Genomic DNA, 23003 nt, shown 5'->3' on the forward strand with positions numbered 1-23003 from the left:
AATAGAAATGGCGCACAACAATGCTTCCACATCCTCATCCTTTCTTGAGAGTGCATCTGCCACCACATTTTGCTTCCCTTTTTTGTAGATGATTTCAAAGTCATAACCCAACATCTTTGTGACCCACTTTTGTTGCTCTTCAGAGGATAATCTTTGTTCTAAAAAGTATTTAAGGCTATCATGATCCGTTTTTACCTTGAAGTGTCTTCCCATTAGGTAGGGTCGCCATTTCTTAAGTGCATGGAGTATTGCCAACATTTCCTTCTCATAAATAGCTTTGCTTAAAAACTTTCCCTTGATTGGACGACTTTCAAAAGCAATGGGTCTTTCATCTTGCATTAGAACAACACCAATTCCATTTCCTGAAGCATCACATTCCACAATAAAGGTTTTTGTGAAGTCCGGTGTAGCTAAGACCGGTGCTTGGCACATTGCCTCTTTAAGATGTTCAAAGGCCTTTGTTGCTTCCGGAGTCCATGAAAATGCATCTTTCTTCAATAATGTTGTTAGAGGTGCTGCTATTCTCCCATAATTCTTAACAAACTTGCGATAATACCCTGTCAACCCAAGAAATCCTCGCAGATGCTTTATGGATGTGGGGATTTTCCATTCCTTAATGGCTTTAATTTTGCTAGGGTCTACCTTAACTCCTTCATGAGATACAATATGACCCAAATATTCCACCTCCTGGACTCCAAAGAAACATTTGGATCTTTTTGCATATAATTGTTTCTCCTCCAATAGTTGTAGCACCCTGTCAACATGTTCAACATGATCCTTCCAAGACTTGCTGTAGATTAGTATATCATCAAAAAATACTAACACAAATTTTCTAAGGAATGGTTTGAAAATTGAATTCATCAAACCTTGAAATGTTGAAGGTGCATTGGTAAGGCCAAAAGGCATGACCAAAAATTCATAATGACCCTCATGAGTTCTAAATGCTGTTTTCGGAATGTCTTCAATCTTCATTCTGATTTGATGATATCCCGAACGAAGATCCAACTTGGTGAAGTAAATTGATCCATGCAATTCATCCAGTAATTCATCAATGACAGGAATGGGGAACTTATCTTTAATAGTGAGCTTGTTGAGCTCCCTATAATCTGGACACATGCGCCATGATCCATCCTTCTTGTGCACCAATACTACTGGAGCAGAGAAAGAACTTTGACTCGGTTGAATTATACCAGCCTCTAGCATTTCTGCAACCATACGTTCAATTTCACTTTTTTGGACATAGGGATATCTGTACGGCCTGATGTTTGGAGGAACACTTCCTGGAATCAGATGAATAGCATGATCATGATCACGCATAGGTGGGAGACCTTTGGGAGTCTCAAATACCTTGGAATGATTGTCCAGGACTTTTTGGAGATCTGGAGAAATAGATGATTCCAATGTGGAAACATCTAGCGAACATAATTGTGCAATTACACCTCTTTGCTCCTTTTTTAGAAGCTTTGTCATACCATTAGAGCTGATTATCTTTCCTGGTTTCCCTGCAATACCCCTTAATTCAACTTCCTTTCCTTCCGTAGAAAATTTGATGAAAAGTTCTTGAAAATTAAAAGCTATTGTACCCAAGGATTGTAGCCATTGGACTCCTAGTACAACATCAGCACCTCCCATTGGAATGGAAAGCATTGGGCTAGTCAATACATATTCTCCCATGGATAGCTTGATATTATGGCACTTTCCAGAGCAATTTATTGTTCCTCCATTTGCAATCATCACTTGACACTCTGGTGCTGGATATAGGAAGCAATTCAATTCTTTTGCTACCCTACAATGAATAAAATTGTGGGTGCTTCCTGAATCAATCAACACTATTACCTTTTTCTTCTTGATTTGTCCTTCTATCTTGATGGTTTGAGGAGTGGTAATTCCCGCCAATGCATTACAAGATATGGTCGGATTTATTTGTTCTTCATCTAGGCTTTGTTCCTGGAGTATATCCTCTTCTTTTGACCTTTCTTGCTCCTTTTCTTCTTCCTCTTCACAATCTATGTAGAATAATTTCTTCTCAGCACACTTATGACCTTTAGTGTATTTGCTATCACAACTGTAACAAAGCCCTTTTGCTCTTTTTTCTTCCAATTGTTGTGGTGTCAACCTTATAGGTTGTGGAAGACTAGGGGCAACAACACTTCCGTCTTTATAGTTGTGAGTGGTATGCTTCCTGGTTGCCATAATTTTGCTTTCCATTTTTCTTGCTAACCTGAATGCCTTCTCTAATGAATCAGGTTCCCAAAGGCGAACATCATGTTGGATATTATCCTTTAAAGACCCTATGAACACATCAATCCTATGCTCCTCTGGAATATCTTTTACCCTTATGTTCAATTTTTGGAACTCCTCAATGTGCTCCATTACTGAACCCTTTTGTTTGAGACTTATCAATTGGCTAAAAAAAGTGTTGCTTTTTGTATCCTCATAATGTGCTATCAATTCTTCCGTAAAAATTGCCCAAGTGATAAATTGTTTACGAGAGCAAAGCCATTGATACCATACAAACTGATTTGGTTCCAAATATACAGTTGCCATACGTACCTTTTGTGTGTTTTGCACATTATTGAGATCGAAGAATTGCTCCATCTGTAATATCCATGTGGCGGATCCTTGCCATCAAACTTCCTCATATCGATTTTTGGAATATGGTGAGTCTTCGATCCAACATTAGATCTATGGAATCATGATTAACATTTCTTTTGTTCTCATCATGAGTTTCCTTTACTACCCTTTCACCTTAGTGCCCATTTCTTGTAGCAACTTATTCATATTTATCTTTAATTCGTCCATGTCTATCTTCAAATCTATCTTCAAATCTGCCATGTCTCTCTTCAAATCTGTCTTCGAATCATCCATCTTAGCTTCCATTCCCTTTATCTTAGATTCCACGCCATTTATCTTAGCTTCTGTTAGCTTTTGTGAGCGTGACATTTGTTGCACTTGTTCTTGTAATTTTGATATATCATGTAGCATTTCTTCCTCTTCTTCATGAGTCATGCTAGAGCTTTCAGGTTCCTTACTAGGTGTTTGCATTTTCTTTCCTCCGGGCATCAGTTACTGATAATAATTCTTTACTATGCCCTTTGAATTCTTTCAAACCAATCTTATGAAAAAATAAAAAAATAAAAAACTACACACCTTTTTTTACTTTGTAGAAGCTTGATATTGAATCTGATGTATCTCTGTAATTTCGGATCATTCAGTTCTGAAATTTTGACCTGTAGTAGCCTTCTGAGTCCTCTTTCCAATGCCACAAGTCTGAACCAAATTGGTTTCTCCAAGGAAGAGTTATGCGAAATCTCCCACAGTGACTTGCTTATAGACTAGTTCAGTAGAGCGAACTTGTACGACGTGCCACGAGTCACTGTTTCGACCTTTGGATCTGAAAAATGCATACAAGAAACTACAGTCCGTCCTCTTTCTGTACCTTCTTACGAAATTTCAATCTGATCCTCAAAGAGAAAGTTATGACGATTTTCCCCAGGTCACCTGTTTTGAATGTAATTCAGGAGTCTGCAAAAAGACCAACTTCCTCAGATCATATCTCCGAAAATATCGTGCGAAAAGCTCTGAAATTTGGACCCAAGGTTCAGCTTGATTTCTTCTCAAATGGGTTTTTTTTTGCGACTTCTGAAATGTCACAGAAAAAAATTTATAGCGAAAATGCCACGATGACCTGTTTGGAGCAGCGAAACCCTAGAATCCAAAGCTCTGATACCAAATGTTATGAAACCAGCTCAAGAAAAGATAGAAAAGATAGATCAAAGCCTTAGAATTCAGCCTCTTCGAGGGGGAAACCTCCTTTACATTACATAAATGAACAATTCTTGGATGATTCAAATGACAAAACCTCCTTTCTATATATAGGAGTCTAAGGAGTCACAATATAATCCAGCCGACCTAACAATAATAATATAAGCCACAAAAATAACAATAGAGGGATTCTATGGGGCACAGAAATAAAAATATGGGGGTAATAGGGGCACAACAATATAAATAAGGGGTATAACTACAATAGTAATGGGGTAATCACTAGTATTATAGGGACCCAATAGATAATCATCGATTTTTAAATTTATTTGATTCGAAAATATTTTTCTAATTTCAATTTCCACACATTATTCCCTAAGTGAAATCCATACTATCCTTGAGAGTTATCTATGGTAAGGTAATGGCCCAAATAATTACGTATGCTATGAAGATCTTGAAAGTGCCATAGATGGGCAGGAAAATTAGGTAGTTGAACCCAGATTAGAAGCTTTAAAATTACTACTATAGAGGGAGCCAAATCTAAAAACTAGGGGTTTATGAACAAACTAGATTTAGCCCAGAACCAAGGCTCACTAGTTAGGGCCTTCTAGTAATCTTGTGGTCCATCGAACAACATAAGAAACCCTCAGAGAAAAATATGACCTTGCACTTCTTATTCTAAGCCACATGAATCCCTTATAAAGGTCTATTGAATGTGGCCATAAGCCATCGAATAAGAAAATGAGGTCTGACTCAATATAGATCTATAGGTAGTCCTCCAGATATGGGTGCGAAATTTCAACAAAGGGCACATCCTCATATTTTTCCACCTGGAACAACTTAGATATGCCCCATAACCTCTGGCTCCATCATTCAAGCATGTAACAAAAATGGCCTAAAAATATGTTTCTAGTGGTGGTCACTAGAAAAGATGGGCATACAAATGCTTTAGTGGATGTTTTCTAATGATGCCTCTATGATAATTAAATGCACTAGTGCATTATATAATCATATGCATTGATGCTTAATAGAATAGTGGTGCACCATTATAGAGTTTATTTTTAATTAAAAATAAAAACGTAATAGTGTGCTAAGTACATAATGTGCACCTATGCATATAATACTCAATAACACCGGAAAGGGTTGAATTTAAAAAAATGTAGGTCGTAAAAATATTTTTTCCTAGTCTGTTGCTATACTCTCATGATGCCCTGGTGCTAAATAAGTACATGAATGCCCCAACATATAACCAATTTAGAGAACCGATGCTTAATAGAAAGTGGTACACCATTGCAGGGTTATTTTTTATACTATTAAAAGAAAATGATGCGCTACCTATACAAGCCGCACCGCTTTGTATACTACTCGATAGCACTGAAAAAATATTAAATTGAAAAATCACAGTCGTAAAATTCATTTTCACCATTTTGGGGCTATACTGAAATGCGACACTGGTGCTTTTAATGTATTTCAATGCACCGATGCATAAACAACAAGGTGCACTATGACAGGGTTTTAATTTAAAAAAAACGGTGCGAGTAGGAACATACATGCATTGGTGCAGTTAACTTAGCACACTAGAATAGGGTTAAATAAAAAAGTTCTACCGACTGTAAAAATTAATTTTTAACATTTGAAGTGTTGTAGAGCTCTCAAGCATCGATGCTACTCCTGCATATGTTAATCACACTACCTTTGGTGCTTCCATTTCTTTCCATCCTTCTCTTTGTTGCTCAGTGCATTGCTTTTGAATTTTCTCAAACAATGCTCAATTTTTTTCTTCATTTACGTAGAAAACATGCCTCCTTGATGAGAAAATTTCCAAGTAATATATGCTGTAACCAAAGCATCTCCTAGCAGACTGTCTTTACATCTCCTAGAAATGGTGTTTGAAGGTGCCCATGAATTCTTAAAGTTTTGGGGAAAACAAAGTAGTAGGGGTTAAGTTTCCCTCTAATTTAACTTTTTAGCAGAGTAAAATTCAAAAATAGGTTAAAAAATCCATTATTTTTTATTTTTTTTCCTGTGTGGTGTGTTCAACTATTTCAGCTTACATGGATGGTGGTGCACCTTGTAAATTTGCAGGGCACAACTCAAATCAATGCATTTCGTTAACACACCTCAATTGTGCAGTGTGTTTGTTAAATGGATACGCAATGGGAAAGTTACAATTTTTACCCCAACGCATTTGGTAAAGTTTACTTCTAGTTGCATAAATATTAAAAAACTATAGCTCAGTGAATTTATTAAGCTAAATGTTTCGTTTCAATGTGAAAATGATATGAATATGACCCGTGTGAATTGTGTGTTCATGCACTGCATCGATATATAAAAATAAACAATGCGTCAAGTAGTCGTACACATTATTGTTAGTGCTTTAATGGGTTTGTGGGGCACCATGTAATATGAGGAGGCTACATCCCCGAATGCACACTCTGGGTTGTTGGCAAAGTTGATCTGCCGATGGGATATCCACCAACAAGTTTTTTGTGTTGGCTCTGATTACACGTGGTATGGGCCCACTTAGGAGGAGAAACATTTTATCACTAGCCTATCTAGGAGAGGGGAGGATTTTCCCTAATTCCATGATCTCCTCGACGATGTTGCAATAGAGAGTCAAATTGTCTACTCTCGGAGATATGTTGGGGATCATGTTGTGCATGCAACATATTTTCAGGTGTCTAATGGACAACTACATATCACCTCTTTTGGTGGAGAGGAGGTTAGGTGCCTCTCATTATTATTCAGCACCATTGCACACTATACTAGTGATGGGTAGCATAATCCATATTTTGGTTTATGTTGATTATTTAGTGCAGAGGCCATGATGTATCACAGTGTCTTCCATTTTTTTGCGACAATTTTGTATGTATTTAGATAGATATTGTGTTATGATAAATGGGAGGGCGAACTTTCATTTTACATTAGAGATCTTTTATTTATTTTCTGAGAGGTTTTGAGAGGCGAGGCCCACTTTCGACTATCACTCTCCTAGGCTGATGAATGAGGTGTGAATTTGAATGCGGGGAAATATGATGCCCAAGAGGGGCCTACTAGAGTATCCATCTGGGATTTCCACCGAGGTACTGGGATTATTGGGTAGTGAAAAGGATCACATGTTTGTCTTAGTGTCGTGTACTTACATGGAGATGAATTGGTGACAGTGTCCCAACATCCTCTGCACACCAGATGAGCGTGTAGATAATAGAGTAATATTAATTTTTTATTTTAATTAATCTAGTTCCATTTTATTTTCTTAATTAATTGAAATAAAATTTATTATAGAACATTAATTAACTTGTTTTATTAAACTATTTAATGAAAATTTCTAATTAGATTTTTGTATTATATATTTTGTAGACATTGACAATTTCATTGGGGACATCCCTCCTCCCCCACTAGAGGGAGATGTGAATATAGTCAAGATTGTGGAGGGTTAAGCACATCCTCATATGCAGATGATGCCAACCATGCAAACGCATAGGGTTGGAGTCAGATTCAAGATGGAGTACTGTGATCGACACTCTAGACTTTTGGTTGAGGAGAGAGTTTGCCCTATAAGGGCTTGAGAAACAAGGGAAAATCCTATGCTCCCGGAGCTCTTTACGGACTTTTTTCATGATATGATGAGTCTTATGCATCATATCATCAGAGATGCCAAGCTACAAGCAGTGAGGAGGGATCGATATGTAGTAGATACAGATGAGTCTTCACCCAGTACTGCCCCATCAGATCATGATGATTAGGTTGATGATCCTTCTGGTGATCAGGGTGGTGCTCCTACTGGTGATCCTTTAGATACATAGTATTCACCCAAACATAATACCCGATTGGATCATGATCATCATTTCGGTGATGATTTTGTTAGTACTTCACCTCCTCATCATTCACCTCATGATCACCGGTTGCCTCATGTTTATGATTCCCTGAGAGCAGACCAACCACCTTCTCCTCCACCTCACAGTTCTCCTATTGAGGCAATTGACCATCCATCATCTTCTACTATGGACCATATTGTCACTACTACTATTGTATCAAATATTTCACTTGATCATGCTGTTATTTGACTTACACACACACACACACACATATATAGTTAATTTCGATGTACTTAATTTATATGTTGGTGTTGATGTGTATATTGTTAGGTCATATATATATATATATATATATATATATATATATATATATATATATATATATATATATATATATATATATATATATATATATATATATAGTTAATTTCGATGTACTTAATCTATATCTTGGTGTTGATGTGTATATTGTTAGGTCATGCTAAATATGTTTATTTAATGTGCTTGCAGATATATGTGTATGTGATAACAATTATTTGACATAACATGTATATCTAAGGATGTATTTGGTAATGATATTAGACTATAATGCTTGTTTTTTGTTAGATGTGATCATGATGATGTCTTGCTATATTATTAGATTTATATGCTAGCTAATGATATTTTTGTTTGTTAGATGGTTATCATCATCATGATGTTTATTTTTATGAAATGATATTTATTATATATTATGTATTGGTGAACTTATATCAAATTTTTATATATGAAATTACATGAAAAATGACTTATTTAAAAAAAATGCAAAGATATTTTTATAAAGTATAAAGTTTAACATGATCGAAAATATATTTGTAAAATTACCACAAGTATTTTTCTATTACTTAGATAGTTCATACATATTCATTCTAAACTAATTAGTAAAATATTTTAATACTGGCAACAAAAATATAATTAAAGGTAACATAATTTAGTTACTTCTTAATAAGACGAAAATGCGTAACTCATTCAATTTGTAATATAATAAATTATTCAAAATAGAATTTAAACAATGAACAATTACACATGGTCTCTATATAGAGATAGAAAACCACTATAGATCCATATTAATCACAAATTTGTGAAGCACTAAAAGAGATTAAATTTTTTGACATGTACATCTTTTTTTTAAGTTTTGCATTCTAAAAATATATTTTCATATAATGAGATTTGATCCCTCTTGGTTCTTGGTAGATCCGTTGTTAAGATGGACCTATATTGGTTTATAAAACTCAAACTATTGTTAAATTTAAAAAACTTAAGTCATAATTTGTTATAATTAATTTACATTTAGTATAACTTAAAAAGTTCTATTTTAATAAAATTTAATTTATCACTAAAGTTATGAGAGTTCCAAGCAATTTAAATTTAATATTATTAGCAACTCTTACAAATTTCAATTCGAAATTTATCTCTCTAAAGATGAGGAAGAAATGTAAAATAAAGATTGTGAATTTACTTGTAGTTGGGGATTTTCTCTATTGGAAGTTCTCCCTTAAAGAGGCAACTAGACTTTTTTCTAGTAATAAGATATAACATTTTGGTGCTAATTTGGTTCTTTATTTTCTATTGTGGTTTACATTTATCTTTTTTTAATAAAAAATATGAGTTAAATAATAAAAAAATCATATTATATTAGATTTAACTTCTTGACAAATAATATATTTCATTATTTCTTAATGAATAACTCAAGAAATATTATTTTTTCCACATTATACTTATCAAGAGATAGTCACTAAAATTCATGCTTTCACATTTCTACTAGCTAATATATCAGGATTACAATGGCAAATACATGTCTACTTTAAATAAGTTACTTATAAATACATAAAAATAAATATTTATTTTACATAATCTAAATAGGAAAGAAAAAATGCATCACCGTGTCTATTAGAAAGTCAAACAAATTCCTCTTAATCACCATCACACTATTTATCATTTAATTCGTATCCATAAAAAATATTAATTCAACTTTTATTTATAATTACCATTGAAAATAAAAGTCAAAACTCTTCCATTATCCATGAAGAATCAATTAAAACTTCTCATGCATCCATGTAAGCCCATTTGTTTCTCTTATATATGGTCCATAAAAATATGTAATCAACATTTTGCACATGCACATAAGACCTCCTTTTAGTTTACATAATGTTGCAAGAACTTAAATTTCAAGAGTTTACCTCTCATGTCAAGAATTTGATCTTACACATTGATATACAATATTTTCATTGTTAAAGTCCTCATAGACTTATCGCTAGATGATTATTATTGATTTTGATATGAACCTAAAGAAAAAACATGTCAAAATATTCATAACCAATAAGTATCTAACATCTAATATACATTCCTTCTCTTTAATTCCTTCATATCAACCATTTTATGTCACGTAGGGAAGAACCAACTTATTTGATCAAAATCATGGAGTGCTCTCATGAACCTTTCTAAAATAAATCTTCAATGTTGTTTCCAAATTCCCTATTTTCTTATTTTCAATTAGGATAATCTTCTCATTTTCCTATTTGAGAAGGATTGCCACCTTGAATCTTTATTATCGTAGATATTGTACACCATGTTTTAAACATTTCTATTTATGGAGATATGTTGCATAGTGAAAATAAGGGAGGTTATTTTACTATATTGAAAAACTTAGACAATGGTTGTAGTGGGCTTTTTAGTGCACATATATAACATATATATGATTTTCCTTCTCCATTTCCTATCACTTTGTGAGTTATTTTAGAGTGATACTCACAATGTCATTTGAGAAAGGAGTTAATAAGTATATTTAGATTGACATCTTAAAAAAATACAGTTATAAATAAGCATTCTTAATGGAGTGCTCACCTTTAGTATTAAAAATGGACTTTTATATTATTTAGAGTAGAAAATATTTTATATTGTAAATATATGTTTGGGGTCACAAAAGCACAACAAAAGAGTACAAAATTGATAACTCATGCTTAGAATTACAATATTTTGATTCATCTTGATATCTATGCAAAGAGTATAGAAGAAGTCTACCGTAAATTAGAATTAAACTGAAATTACACAATTGGAAACACTTTAATTTTTAAATTATAAATTACACAATTGGAAATACTTAGTTTTAAGTGTAAAAATGTTTCAACTAGAAAAAATGTGTAAAAATGTTTGTGAATCTTACCAATTATATAAAATGCAAAAAAGATGAATAAAAAAAATATAATTTGCAAAATAAAGAAAACTAAAACATACAATAATAGTATAAATGATGAAATAACACAAGTACATGTCACTCTCCATTTTCATCACCCTTATTATCTTCCTCACTTGTCATTATAACACTATTTTTCTAAAAAATATGTTTTGATCTAGGGTCGTGTCTTAATATGAACCACCAATCCCTATCTAACAAAACTAGATAAAAGGCACCTAGTTGCAACGTTTTGGGAAAATATGAGGCTTCTTATCTTCATGCCACATCTTTCTGAAGTTGATAGATATCAGCCCACTATTGTGATCTTCCTTTACATTATTTCAATCAAAGGTGTCCCACCACTTGCACCAAAAATTAACACATTGAATTGAAAAAAAAACACTTCAATGATCTATTGTATCTTTTCGATGTAACCTAATGTCCCATGTATTAGGTTGCGATCACAATGGCTAGAGAAACTAGATTGGTCAAACTCAACTTCCACTCCAAAGTCTTGTGTCATGAATCCATCATCGACTTAATTTTTGTGAAAACGATGTCCATATGCCCACATAAGTGGGAATAAATGCACTTATAAAAGAGTGAAAAAATTACAGCGTCAAGCGTCAAATAATCCAAACATAATTAAAATATAAAATATAGATGTTACAATTCAAAGGTGCATTACGAAGTCAAAAATTTACAGAAAGCAATTATTACCGTGTTTTTGCACTTAATCCCTATGTTTAGCTCATCCTCTTGATGAACACGTGAGTAACAACTAGACGTACCATATTTCTCTCTGACTTGATCAACAACCCAACTATTAGGGCATGTCATCGGCATATTTTATTTTAAATGATCAGGATAAGGTATGCTTCTACCAATCAACTATATAAATTCCTTTCAGTGTCCCATTTCCTCCTCTTTTGTTCGCACAATGTGACCCATGACTGTGTCGCTTTCTAATTGTAAAGAATGAATTTGTTTGTAGCTTCAAATTCTAATTATTTGATGAAATCAAGCCAACATATATAGTAGGTATGAGATCAAAATATGCCTTATGAAGTTTAGTGTGAATAATTACTGTGTAGAAATTTGACTATGTCGACACCATCGTGCACATGACTCTAGCACTACAATATTTGAAACACCTCCTTGAATTCCTCATCCTATGAATACGTCTCTCTCTATGCATCATTGGTCAATGGATCCATGTATTTAAACGTTCCTAAAGCTAATATATTTTATGTGGGTGGCCTTGAAATCATGTCAACCAACTTGATTGTACTTCCCTTCACGTACTTGATCACTAAATGAAACTATGGTGGAAACCCCAACCACTTGTAATGTCTTGTTGGTTGTAGATTATTATGGGCCTATAGATACTATGGAAACTAATAATATGCGTGTATTAATATATCCTTCCCCACCAGATTCTTCTTCGACATATTCACAACTTGCACCGGAGAATAGAGCTCATTTTCATAAGTAGGATACTTAAGAATTTACCCTTGAAATTATTCAAAATGGTAGCATAAATTCCTTCTTCCCTACATAAATTACTTTGAAGGGATGCTCTAAGTTTTTTAATGCCAGAACTAGTGCTTGATTGATATTATTCTTTAACTACTTGAAGGCCCTCTAATGACCCTTTACCCATTGGAAAGTCTTAGAAATTGTTTTTATGGCATAGAGTGCACTGTTACTACTGAAAATGATGTTATGAATTTCCTTAGGTAGTATGTCTCCCCAATTGAACTACCGATCTCATAAACATTAGCTGGCACAAATCATTTCATGATGGCCTCCATATTGGTAGGATTTATATTCATCTATCACCCACCTATCACATACCCTGGATAAATCAAATAATATTGTGTAAGCTCATAATTATTGAGATTTGCTAGCAGTTGGTGCTTCTTTAATGTCTCCAACACCTATGTCAAATGTGAGATGTGCTCCTCCCATGTAACACTATATACCAGTGTATCATCGAAATCATAAATAACAAATGAATCTATAAAAGGGCATAATATATCATATGTTAGCCTCATGAACGTAGTTGGCGCATTGCATAAGAAAAACAACATGACTAACCACTCATGCAAACTTTTTCTGGTTTTCAAGGTGGTTTTCTAGTTATCTTATTATCTTAGTTGAACTTGGTGATATCCAGACTTTAAGTTAAACTCGGTTAAGTATTTTTCTAGCTATAAATTATCCAACAGATCATCTATTCTAGGTGGGGGGTACCTATTCTTCAATGATTTTTTTTTTAATTTCCTTTATTCTAAACACATTTGCCAAGTTTGATCCTTCTTTGGATCAATGATTGTGGGTGACCCACATGGTGATGTACATGGTCAAATGCCACCCTATTCCAATAGCTATTTCAAATCACTTTCTTCTATAATAGACTTCTTGTACAACCTAATGTTTCGCAATGGGGAATCTAAAAATACATGGATCTTCTGCTCCACTTCCCTATTGGGTGGTATTCCTTTAAGCTCCTAGAACACATTGTTGTATTACTGTGTAACACTTCTATTTTTTTTTAATATATATATTTTATTTCTTAATACATCCCTTCTTGGATGAATTTTCTCTCACCGACTCTTCTAGAGATCGATTTTCTCTTGAAAAGATTAAAACATCTTGCTAGAATTGATTGATTTTGTGGCTTGGTTAGCGCTTACTAGCGAAATTTTGTACATGCCCTTGTGTGCATTGACGGTGAAGGGTTTTTCATCTTTGATGCAATGGTACTAATTGGCTCTCCACGTGAATATTTCATCTCACATATACACATAAGAACATCCAAACACCACTCCACATACATCAAGGGGAACTAACTCTAGTTATACTTCATCAACAAAATCAACATAATTTGATAACAAATCTAATTTTGCATAGTTTGGTTACTTTTATTTCTAAATCCACATTTACCCATCACAACAGGTATGGGTTTGGATGATTACAAAATTTAAATCCCAATATTTTGACCAAATTTGCTCCAATGGGATTCGCTTGCAACCCTAAGTCAAGCAAAGCATCAATATTTATCTTCTTGGCCTATATCTTGATGTGGAAGAGTTTGGTCTTTTCCTTCTCTTCCTATTGCTAAAGGCTACTCAGATTTGCTTCCTTATGCACTAATGTACATCATGGGAGTTTCACTCAATGAAACTATCACGTATCACATGCGTTCGTGGCATACTAAACAATACCCTTAATTTGACTACTTATTAGAAAATACCTCTAAAAATCACATTATTTAACCCCCTACCAATATGAACCCAATACACCTTCCCAATGGCAAAAACCATACTTTCACTAGATATTGTTGGTATCCATTTTTTCATTAACATTTTTTGTACCTCTTTATATTTTTTCATTAACTTTGAACTCCACTTTTTATACCTGCTAAAATAAAAAACCTTTACCGCCTATTATATGCTCAATATATTGTCATTTTTTCTTGAATATATATCGCCCAATATGAATGCACGTGGTATGGTATTGCTCCCCTAGTGAAGCCCCCATTATGTACATACAATCTTGTCATCCACATGCAAGACAATTTCAACCTATTTGCTTAAATCAATGGCCATGAGGTTATTCTTCCTTGAAAACTTAGTTTTGTTCTATGGGTTAAGTTGTGGATGAAACTTCCAACACTTCTCCTATGTATGACAAACAATGTTATAGTGGTTGCAGTGGTTGTTGGGATATTTTCATTGGTGTGTTGCAGCTATCATATTTTCAGATTTCCCCCATTTCACTTCTTATTCCTTGCCTTATAAGTGTCTTGGTGCTCCTTCCACTTCGATCCACTTGATTTCACTTTATTTTGACCTATGTTCTCTAGGCATTATGCTTATACATAAGCTTTGTCTAATAATCTAGGTTTGAATAACATCACTTGGTTCCTTAGATGGTTGTGTAGACCCAAAAAATGCTTGAGGAGTAAGTTGAGGTTTGTTGGGGAGATACCCATCATTATAAGAATATTTCTAAACTCTTTAGTGTACTCTTGTATACTTTGCCTTTGCTTCTGTCAGAAGTAGTGCCACCAGATCCATTAGTCCTTTATATACTTGATAGGTTAGAATTGTGACTTTATGAATATTTTTAAATCCTCCCACTTAGTCACTAGAGGATCTCCCTCTGACCTTGAGGTCTCCTTGTGGATTTCCAACCAAATCAGGGCATGGCCCTCTAATTTTAGTTGAGCAAACAAAATCTTATATTCTTCGTATAAATTCAATGGACACTAAAATAAACTTCTAATTACTACAACTAGTGATTTAGCTTCAGAGTGCCAATCTCACCATGGTACGACTTGATTTTAACTTTCAATTCCATTTTGAATAGGGACTATGAATAGTTCATGGCACTCTAGATGGGTTGATATTTTTCAAATTATTTCTTTGATTCCTTGTCTATTTCTTCCTAATCCCTTGTTCTCCCCTCTAATCAAACCTATGCATTAGAACCCCCATCTTCAAATAGCTTGATATTATTGGGCAAGGAAACCATGAGGAGGCTCACAGAATGGTTTATATTTGCAACTTGTGTTTTCAATTGTAGAAACCTCTCCTTTATGGGGACATAAAGGTTATTCATAGATTCTTCGACCATGACTGGGATTTTCTAAATTTCATCTTAACTGATTTGGATCCCCTTGCAAATCCCCACAATATTCCCAAACAAACCTACTTTGATATCAATATGATCCATAATTTTTTTTGGATATTCTATTGGATAATTCATCAGAATGAATTTGATAAAAATAGGCTTAAAATGAAATCTACAATATGAGGATTTATTTCGCCTTATACACTTATATATTTTAATTATTATGTGTTGCATATTCATGAAACTTATAATTATGTATAGATTAAAGAACAATGAAATAAAAACTCACAAACCACAATTGACACAAGATATATCTTGAGAAACCATTTTGGGAGAAAACCTAGGTAGAAGGTGAGGTTGTTTTTGTCTCTTTCTCTGAATAGAAAATGGATGCAAGTACAAATAAGTGAAGCATGTGGCCCATGAACTACTACAATTCACAAAGCCTATTTTTTTTCTCTCTCCCTATCCATCTTGGATACTTTCCTTCTTTATGGAACACAATTCACTTGAATAACTTGTAACCTCTTTTCCTCTTAATGACCCAGTTGTAACACATCTTGATAGCCTGGTAGTGGTTAAGTTTGAATCCTTTGACTATTAATCAAAGTTATAATATTGACTTCTTTGGATTATTCTTCATTATGATGATGTGGGTAGCCCCATTTTCATTAGTAATGGTGGTTTACATGGCATTCTCTCAAATTATGATGGTAAAAATAGGAAGGTGAACTTCCAAGTGGCATAAATATTGCATAAGAAATTTTATTGAGGTCATTCATGCACTTTTGGAAAGGTATCTATGTGTAGAATAGGAAAAAGAATCTGCAATGCTTGTGAGAAAAAAATTTACCCCCCAAAAAACATCATTTGATGTCTCAAATTGCTCACATAAGGTCTTAGAGTCCAATTACCAAGTTGAGTCCCACTAGTAAAAATCATCCCATGATCTTATTCCTCCATTTTTTCCACTCTATAAGCATTGATATGAATGAAAAGAAATATAATAATCCAATCTAGATCATGATGTTTCTCTTGAAAGGGTTTCCTAGAGCATATATTGTGTTCATTGTGGGTTGCAAGTGTTTATATGTCATTTTACTTTATTTTATGCATTTTATACATTGCTTGCATGAAAATAGTAAGTTAACAAATTTGTACATCTAAGGAAAATTAATCCTCATAGTATAGATTTTGAAATCCAAATATTTCTATCAAATCTGTTATGACAAACAACCTAGTGGAATATCCAATGCAGTCTACAAATCAAAGGTGTTGACTTGTCTCCTACAAATAAAGACAAATAAAAGTAATCAAACCTAAGAGAACAAGAGATAAATGATTGGTTCAAGTGAGAGGGGACAAAACTCATTTTTAGATGAAGGACAAGAAGAAAATAATGGTGTATTTCCCTTACCTCACGTGGAAACAAAGTAGCATTCTTTCATATATATTACATAACTAATAGAACAAGTTCATTTGTGCTAATATCAATGAGTTTATTCTGTCTCAAATAGCCATGCCATAATCCTAACCACTATTGAGATTCATTAGCATTCACTAGCTGAGCCTTAGCCTTGAACTTTGTATAGTAATTTTTGCAATTCCTTTCATGTTATTTATAGAATATGGTCATTGTAATTGAGCCCACATTAATCAACTCCCTTCTTATAAAGCACATAATGTAAATAATACATTTATTGACACATTATAATTCAATGTTCAAAACAAGGGTATTACAAGATTTCTTAGTTGAATGAGAATCTTTCAAATATTTTAGCAATGACTCATCTTGTTCATTGGTCTTTATGTGGTTAAAAAAATCAATGCTAGCCCAAATTTTCTTCATATTTTCAACAATGTAATATTTGAGTATCAAGAAAGGAGGAAGGATGAAAAAGTTTGGTTTTCATTATGATGAGATGGGGTAGGTCTCCATATTAGCCTATTTTTTTCTCCTAGTTTTCAATGGATAATCAATATGCCCTTGTTCAACTTATATTTATTTGGTTTCCTCGTTCTCTTCTTCCCCTTCAAAATTTTTCTCATGAGCCTCCAAGAATCAAAATTGAAGTCGTCACTTCCCATCAAGAGCTATGTCACTCATCATAGAAGGGAATTAAATTATTTCCCTACAAATGACATTTAAAATAAAAATTCCTTGTCAAATGATATGTTCTATTTTCATAATATGTTGTATTTCCTTCATTTTTATGGATTTTTTTGATTAGCCATTTTTCTATGTACCATCACAATTAAAAGGAAAATAATGTTAACAATTCCCCCCATCATGAAAATTGGAAAAAAGAAAATTTATCATTTTCATACAATAGAACCCTGTTTTCATAGAGCTCATGCATGCATGTATCACCTATTTATTGAAATTACATAGTAGTGGCCATTCGAGATCAAATTCTTTTACATCTTAGTAGTGGGCATTCAAGATCAAATTCTTGTGTTGTGGTGAACCCTCTTTTTGCTTATGAATGAGAAAGAATTCCAGTTCGACTCATGCCCCCTTCCTTAAGAAACAGTTCCAGTTCGACTCATGCCCCCTTCCTTAAGAAACAGTTCCAGTTCGACTCATGTCCCCTTCCTCTTGGCTCCTAAACATGTTCTTTCTACATACTTTTCTTGCTTGCATTTATTTCCTACTCCACTTAACTGGATTTATGAACATTACCTACACATTTGCTTTCTAACTCCTCAATATGAAGACAAGGCAACAAGTAATAGGGATCAAAATTGATTTTATGCAAATTTGATTCATTTTTATTAGAATTTCTACTTTGCATTAGTATCCAATTTAAATGTATGTTTTACTGATAAAACATAATGTTATTTTTATGTATATTTTACACATAATATTTTGCATCATAATGCATATGCACAAGGCTTACAATTCTTACTGTAAAATATTATAGTATGTTTTGTTTTTTTCTAAGGAAATGTGATATATATATATATATATATATATATATATATATATATATATATATATATATATATATATATATATATCTATATATATATATATATATATATATATATCTATATATATATATATATATATATATATATATATATATATATATATATATATATATATATATATATATATATATATATATATATATATTTGTGTGTGTGTGTGTGTGTGGACATGTCATGCTATATTTTGTAAAAATTGATTTAAAAAAATCATTATGGTTGTTTGAACAATAATAATCTAATTATGTTGTAAAAAAGAAAAACATATATGTATAATGGCATGTAGGGGATGAATGCGTAAATGGTCCTAATTCATATGTAGACTCTAACACCCTAATCCTATGTCTCCTTGTTTAAATATATAGAGTTGAGTTCTTATATTAAAACAAAATTCTTCTTCTAAAGTTTGCACAATTTAATATAGTAAGAAACACAATGTGTAAAATATAAATTAAATTTTAAATTATTTTTCATTTTTATATAAAAATATAGTTCATATTAACTTTTGAATATTGAAAAGTTAAAAAACTAAAAGAAAGTGAATTTCTCAAATAAAAAATAAAATGTAACATTTTCATGGTATTTTTATCCCTTTAAAACTAAAACAAGTGTTGTTGGATGCAGCGTAGTCCCACCGATTAACTATATATATAAATATATAACCAAAAGTAAGACAAAAACTTTCAAAGTGGGAACATTAGAGTTTATTTAGATGTGCTATTTTTGCTGCCCCACAATCCAATGTTCAATATTCTTGTACATAAATTTTGTATAAAGAAATTATGTGACCATCAAAGTAATAATGAAACACATGAATTTACATCTAGATTTTGTTGGGAAAAAAATTATAAGATTAGATAGATTATCGTTCACTTGAAAATTGCATTCAGCCATTGATTATAGTTATGTGTCTCCTTTTTTTTTGGCACTGTAAGTCTATCTCTAGTTCCAATTGACATTTTTCAATCAAAATTCTTCAATGAAAAAATGTGATGTTGCTGAAATATACACAAGTTATAAATATAAGAAGTTTCATAGGCTTCAAAGAACTTATTGAGCTCAAAGGCTCATTCTACAACCTAGTGTAAGAGATATGTGTAAGTATGTCCATGTTCAACTTAGAGTTGACATGTGTCTCTTTTAATTTTTTTTTATAGTAAAGCATCAATAATTTCAGTTTTAGTGTCAAATTTTTCACTTTAATGAAAGTTTTCACCTCAAGAGATTTTATTTGATCCCTCTTGGCTCTTGGTAGATCTGTAGATAAGATGGATCTATACCAGTGATATTTAAAATTTATACATGGTTCTCTATATAGATAATGGAATGTAATTTCTTGTCTTGGGTCAGCTAAATGGATACGAATTATCATCTTGACGCAGTGAATCTAACAAGATCATGACCCATGATGCCTTAATTTCTAAATACATATCGGCAGTTTCTGGATACCCGTGCCTTCATTGTTTGTTTCACCTTGCTGTTGGTTTTCCCTGGCTTCAAACAAAGAGATTCAAATGTATCACCTCTTATTCTTACAAAAACCAGTCTGCACATCTCCCAAAAACACACTGTTATCACTATATCCTCCTTTTCGGTGACAACTTTTAATTCGTCATTTGATATCTACTAGCACAACCATATTTACCGATGTGGTTGATATATGCCTATAGGCGTATATGAAATACATTTACAACCACATTTACCAATGTGGTTGATATACGTCGATAGGTGTATATTATCTACCCACTACATTAATAATTGTTAGGCGTATTTTGTTAAAGGCTGACTATTTCTCATTATTAATAAATATAAATAATAATAGCCATATTATTTTATATTTATATAATTATAATTGTTATATTAACATTATTTTGTATGTTAATATAATATTAGTAGTTACATTAAAATTTTCTTGTTTAAAACTTTCATATAATCCACATATAATATAATAATATTAATTCGTTCTTATTAATAATATGTATTTATTGTCACGAGTATGCTATAGTTAATAATTATTATATATTTATGAATATAATTTCCAATATATTTTTTATATTTACTTGGAGTATATTAATAATATTAACTATATACACACTACATATTAAACTAAAATATATTATACTCATACTTCATAATATAAAAAGTATTATGAGCTTGAAAACTATACATCCTATAAGAAAAACAACCTGGATAAGAATTGTCCTTTCAATACCTTAGTAAAAGACATCTACAACATAAGGAATGAAGACAATATCCTTTTGCTTGGGGACTTTAATGCTCGAACTGCTACTAACTAAACTATTATGTTAAGTAACAACTGTAACTCTGACCCCTTGTGGCTTGATGAGGATGGTAACTTAGCTAATATATTCAAGAGAGAATATGAAGACATAATTGAGAACTTATTCGGCACTGAGCTCCTCAAAATTTATAGTTCCCAAGACCTAATCATTTGTAATGGTATTAATAAATGGCCTCTCTCTATTCAGATGACCTATTTCCATGAGTTGGGTAGCAGTGTTGTCGATTATGCAATTTCTGACATCCATGTCCTCAGCCATATTACAAAGTTTGAGCTTATTAATGGATACGAGCCTGACTCTAACCACAGACCTTTGCCTTTATCCCTCAATCTTGTTATGCATACCACCCACATGTAGGAGAACAGTGAAAGAAAAAGTCACATTCACTTCAATAAAAGTAATGTTGACCTTTTATTAAGGGATTTGAAAATGTATTTAGTCTCCCTGACTTATAATAACAACATTGATAAAATATATTACCATTTTACTACTACCCTTTCCACCACCATTAAAAAATTCTCTACTAAGATTTCGTATAAGAAAAATAATAGAGCTTCCAATCATTGGTATGACAAAGGCTGTAAAATTGCTAGGAAAGCTCTAGAATATAAGTATATACGAAGCTATCATCGAGAGGAAGAAGAGGTCATATATTAATAAGAGACAAGAGCATCTTATCCACCTTTCTAAATTTGTACCCAAAATTTTTTGTTGGACTATGCTTATTCGTAAAACTAAAGATAATCATTCTATCCCTGTAGAAAATTGGGATAACTATCTTAAGGAGTTGCGTGACTCTCTGCACACCACGGGCACCATCTTAAACACTCTTCTTAAGGATGATATTTTTTCTCTGGAAGACGTTCAATTTGGGATTAATAAGCTTGCTAATGGGAAAGCCAAAGATATTGAAGTTTACCAATATGAGAGATTTAAAAATGAAAAATATATCATGATTTTTCATCTCCACAAGCTTCTCAATTTGGCTATAAACCATGGCTTCTGTAAGCTTTGGAAACAAATCCTTATTGTGCCTATCTTCAAAAATGGGGACAAAAGTGTTCCCTCTAACTATAGGACCATTATGATTAACCACATCCTAGCCAAGCTTTATGGGCTCATTCTAGAAAAAAGATATTAGCCTTTGGCTTGAGAACTAGAGTAAAAGAGCTGAAGGGAAAGATGGTTTTAGGAGACATCGGTTGATCATCGACCACCTTGTCACCAATAGGATCATCACATAAGAATGTCATGATAGTAAAACCAATCCCTTTTATTGTTTTGTGGACCTTAGAAAAGATTTCAACATTGTCCTCCGAGATAGGCTCTGGGAGAGGCTTGAAGAGATCACGGTTCCTCCTGAACTGAGGATTGTTGTGATCCGCCTCTATGAGACTGTCATTTCCAAGGTTAAGACAAAGGAAGGATGGTCTAAAGATATTAATGTAATATCAAGGTTAAGCAAGGTTGTCTCCTTTCGCCTACCCTTTTTGGTATTTACATCGATAAACTATAGGAGTGTCTGGAACCTGCGGGCAACAAAGGCACTGAGATCGTTGGTCTTATCATTAATCTTGTCTTTATGTTGATGATATTGTTCTTCTTGGAGGGAAAAATGATGACCTAGAAGAGAAACATAAGACTCTTCATGTCTACTGCTCCAAGATGGGTATGACTATTAATACCGATAAGACTAAAGTCATGAGAATTAAATCAAAAAAGATAACCCATGGTAGTTTCGTCTATGATAACCATTGTCTTGAACAAGTTTTTTTTTTTTAAATATTTGGGTATTGACTTTCCTCATTAGCTTAACTGGAATTGCAACATTGAGAAAAAAATTTTATTGGAGGTTGGAAAGCTTATTGTGAGATTGAAAACAATTGTAAGTTAGCTAATATTTACATTTGTAGTAAAAAATAGGGTTCCTCTTTGAGACTCTTGTCACCCCTGTTATCTTATACAATGTGAAGTTTGGGGGTGCAGTATATCTAGGGAGTCGTGGAGAAAGATTAAGATGATCCAAAATAAATTCATAACCTATAACCTCAAGATCAAGGGAAATACTCCCTATCTTATCCACTTGATCGAATCTGGCCTATCCCCCATTGAAAGTGCAACTATGTTTAGATAACTGATGTATAAGAAGAAGCTTCAAAATGTGGAATCCAAGAGGCTGCCAACAATTGCTTCTAACTTTAGTCAAAACCCCCACCTGTGCCTCAAGCGTGAGTGGCATCAGGATGCTTAGTCTTAGCTCAAACTTTGGGGGATTAT

Source organism: Pinus tabuliformis, chromosome 1_1, assembly GCF_031772625.1.
Source record: "Pinus tabuliformis cultivar Carrire ecotype Pingquan chromosome 1_1, CPIR1, whole genome shotgun sequence".
NCBI lineage: Eukaryota > Viridiplantae > Streptophyta > Pinopsida > Pinales > Pinaceae > Pinus > Pinus tabuliformis.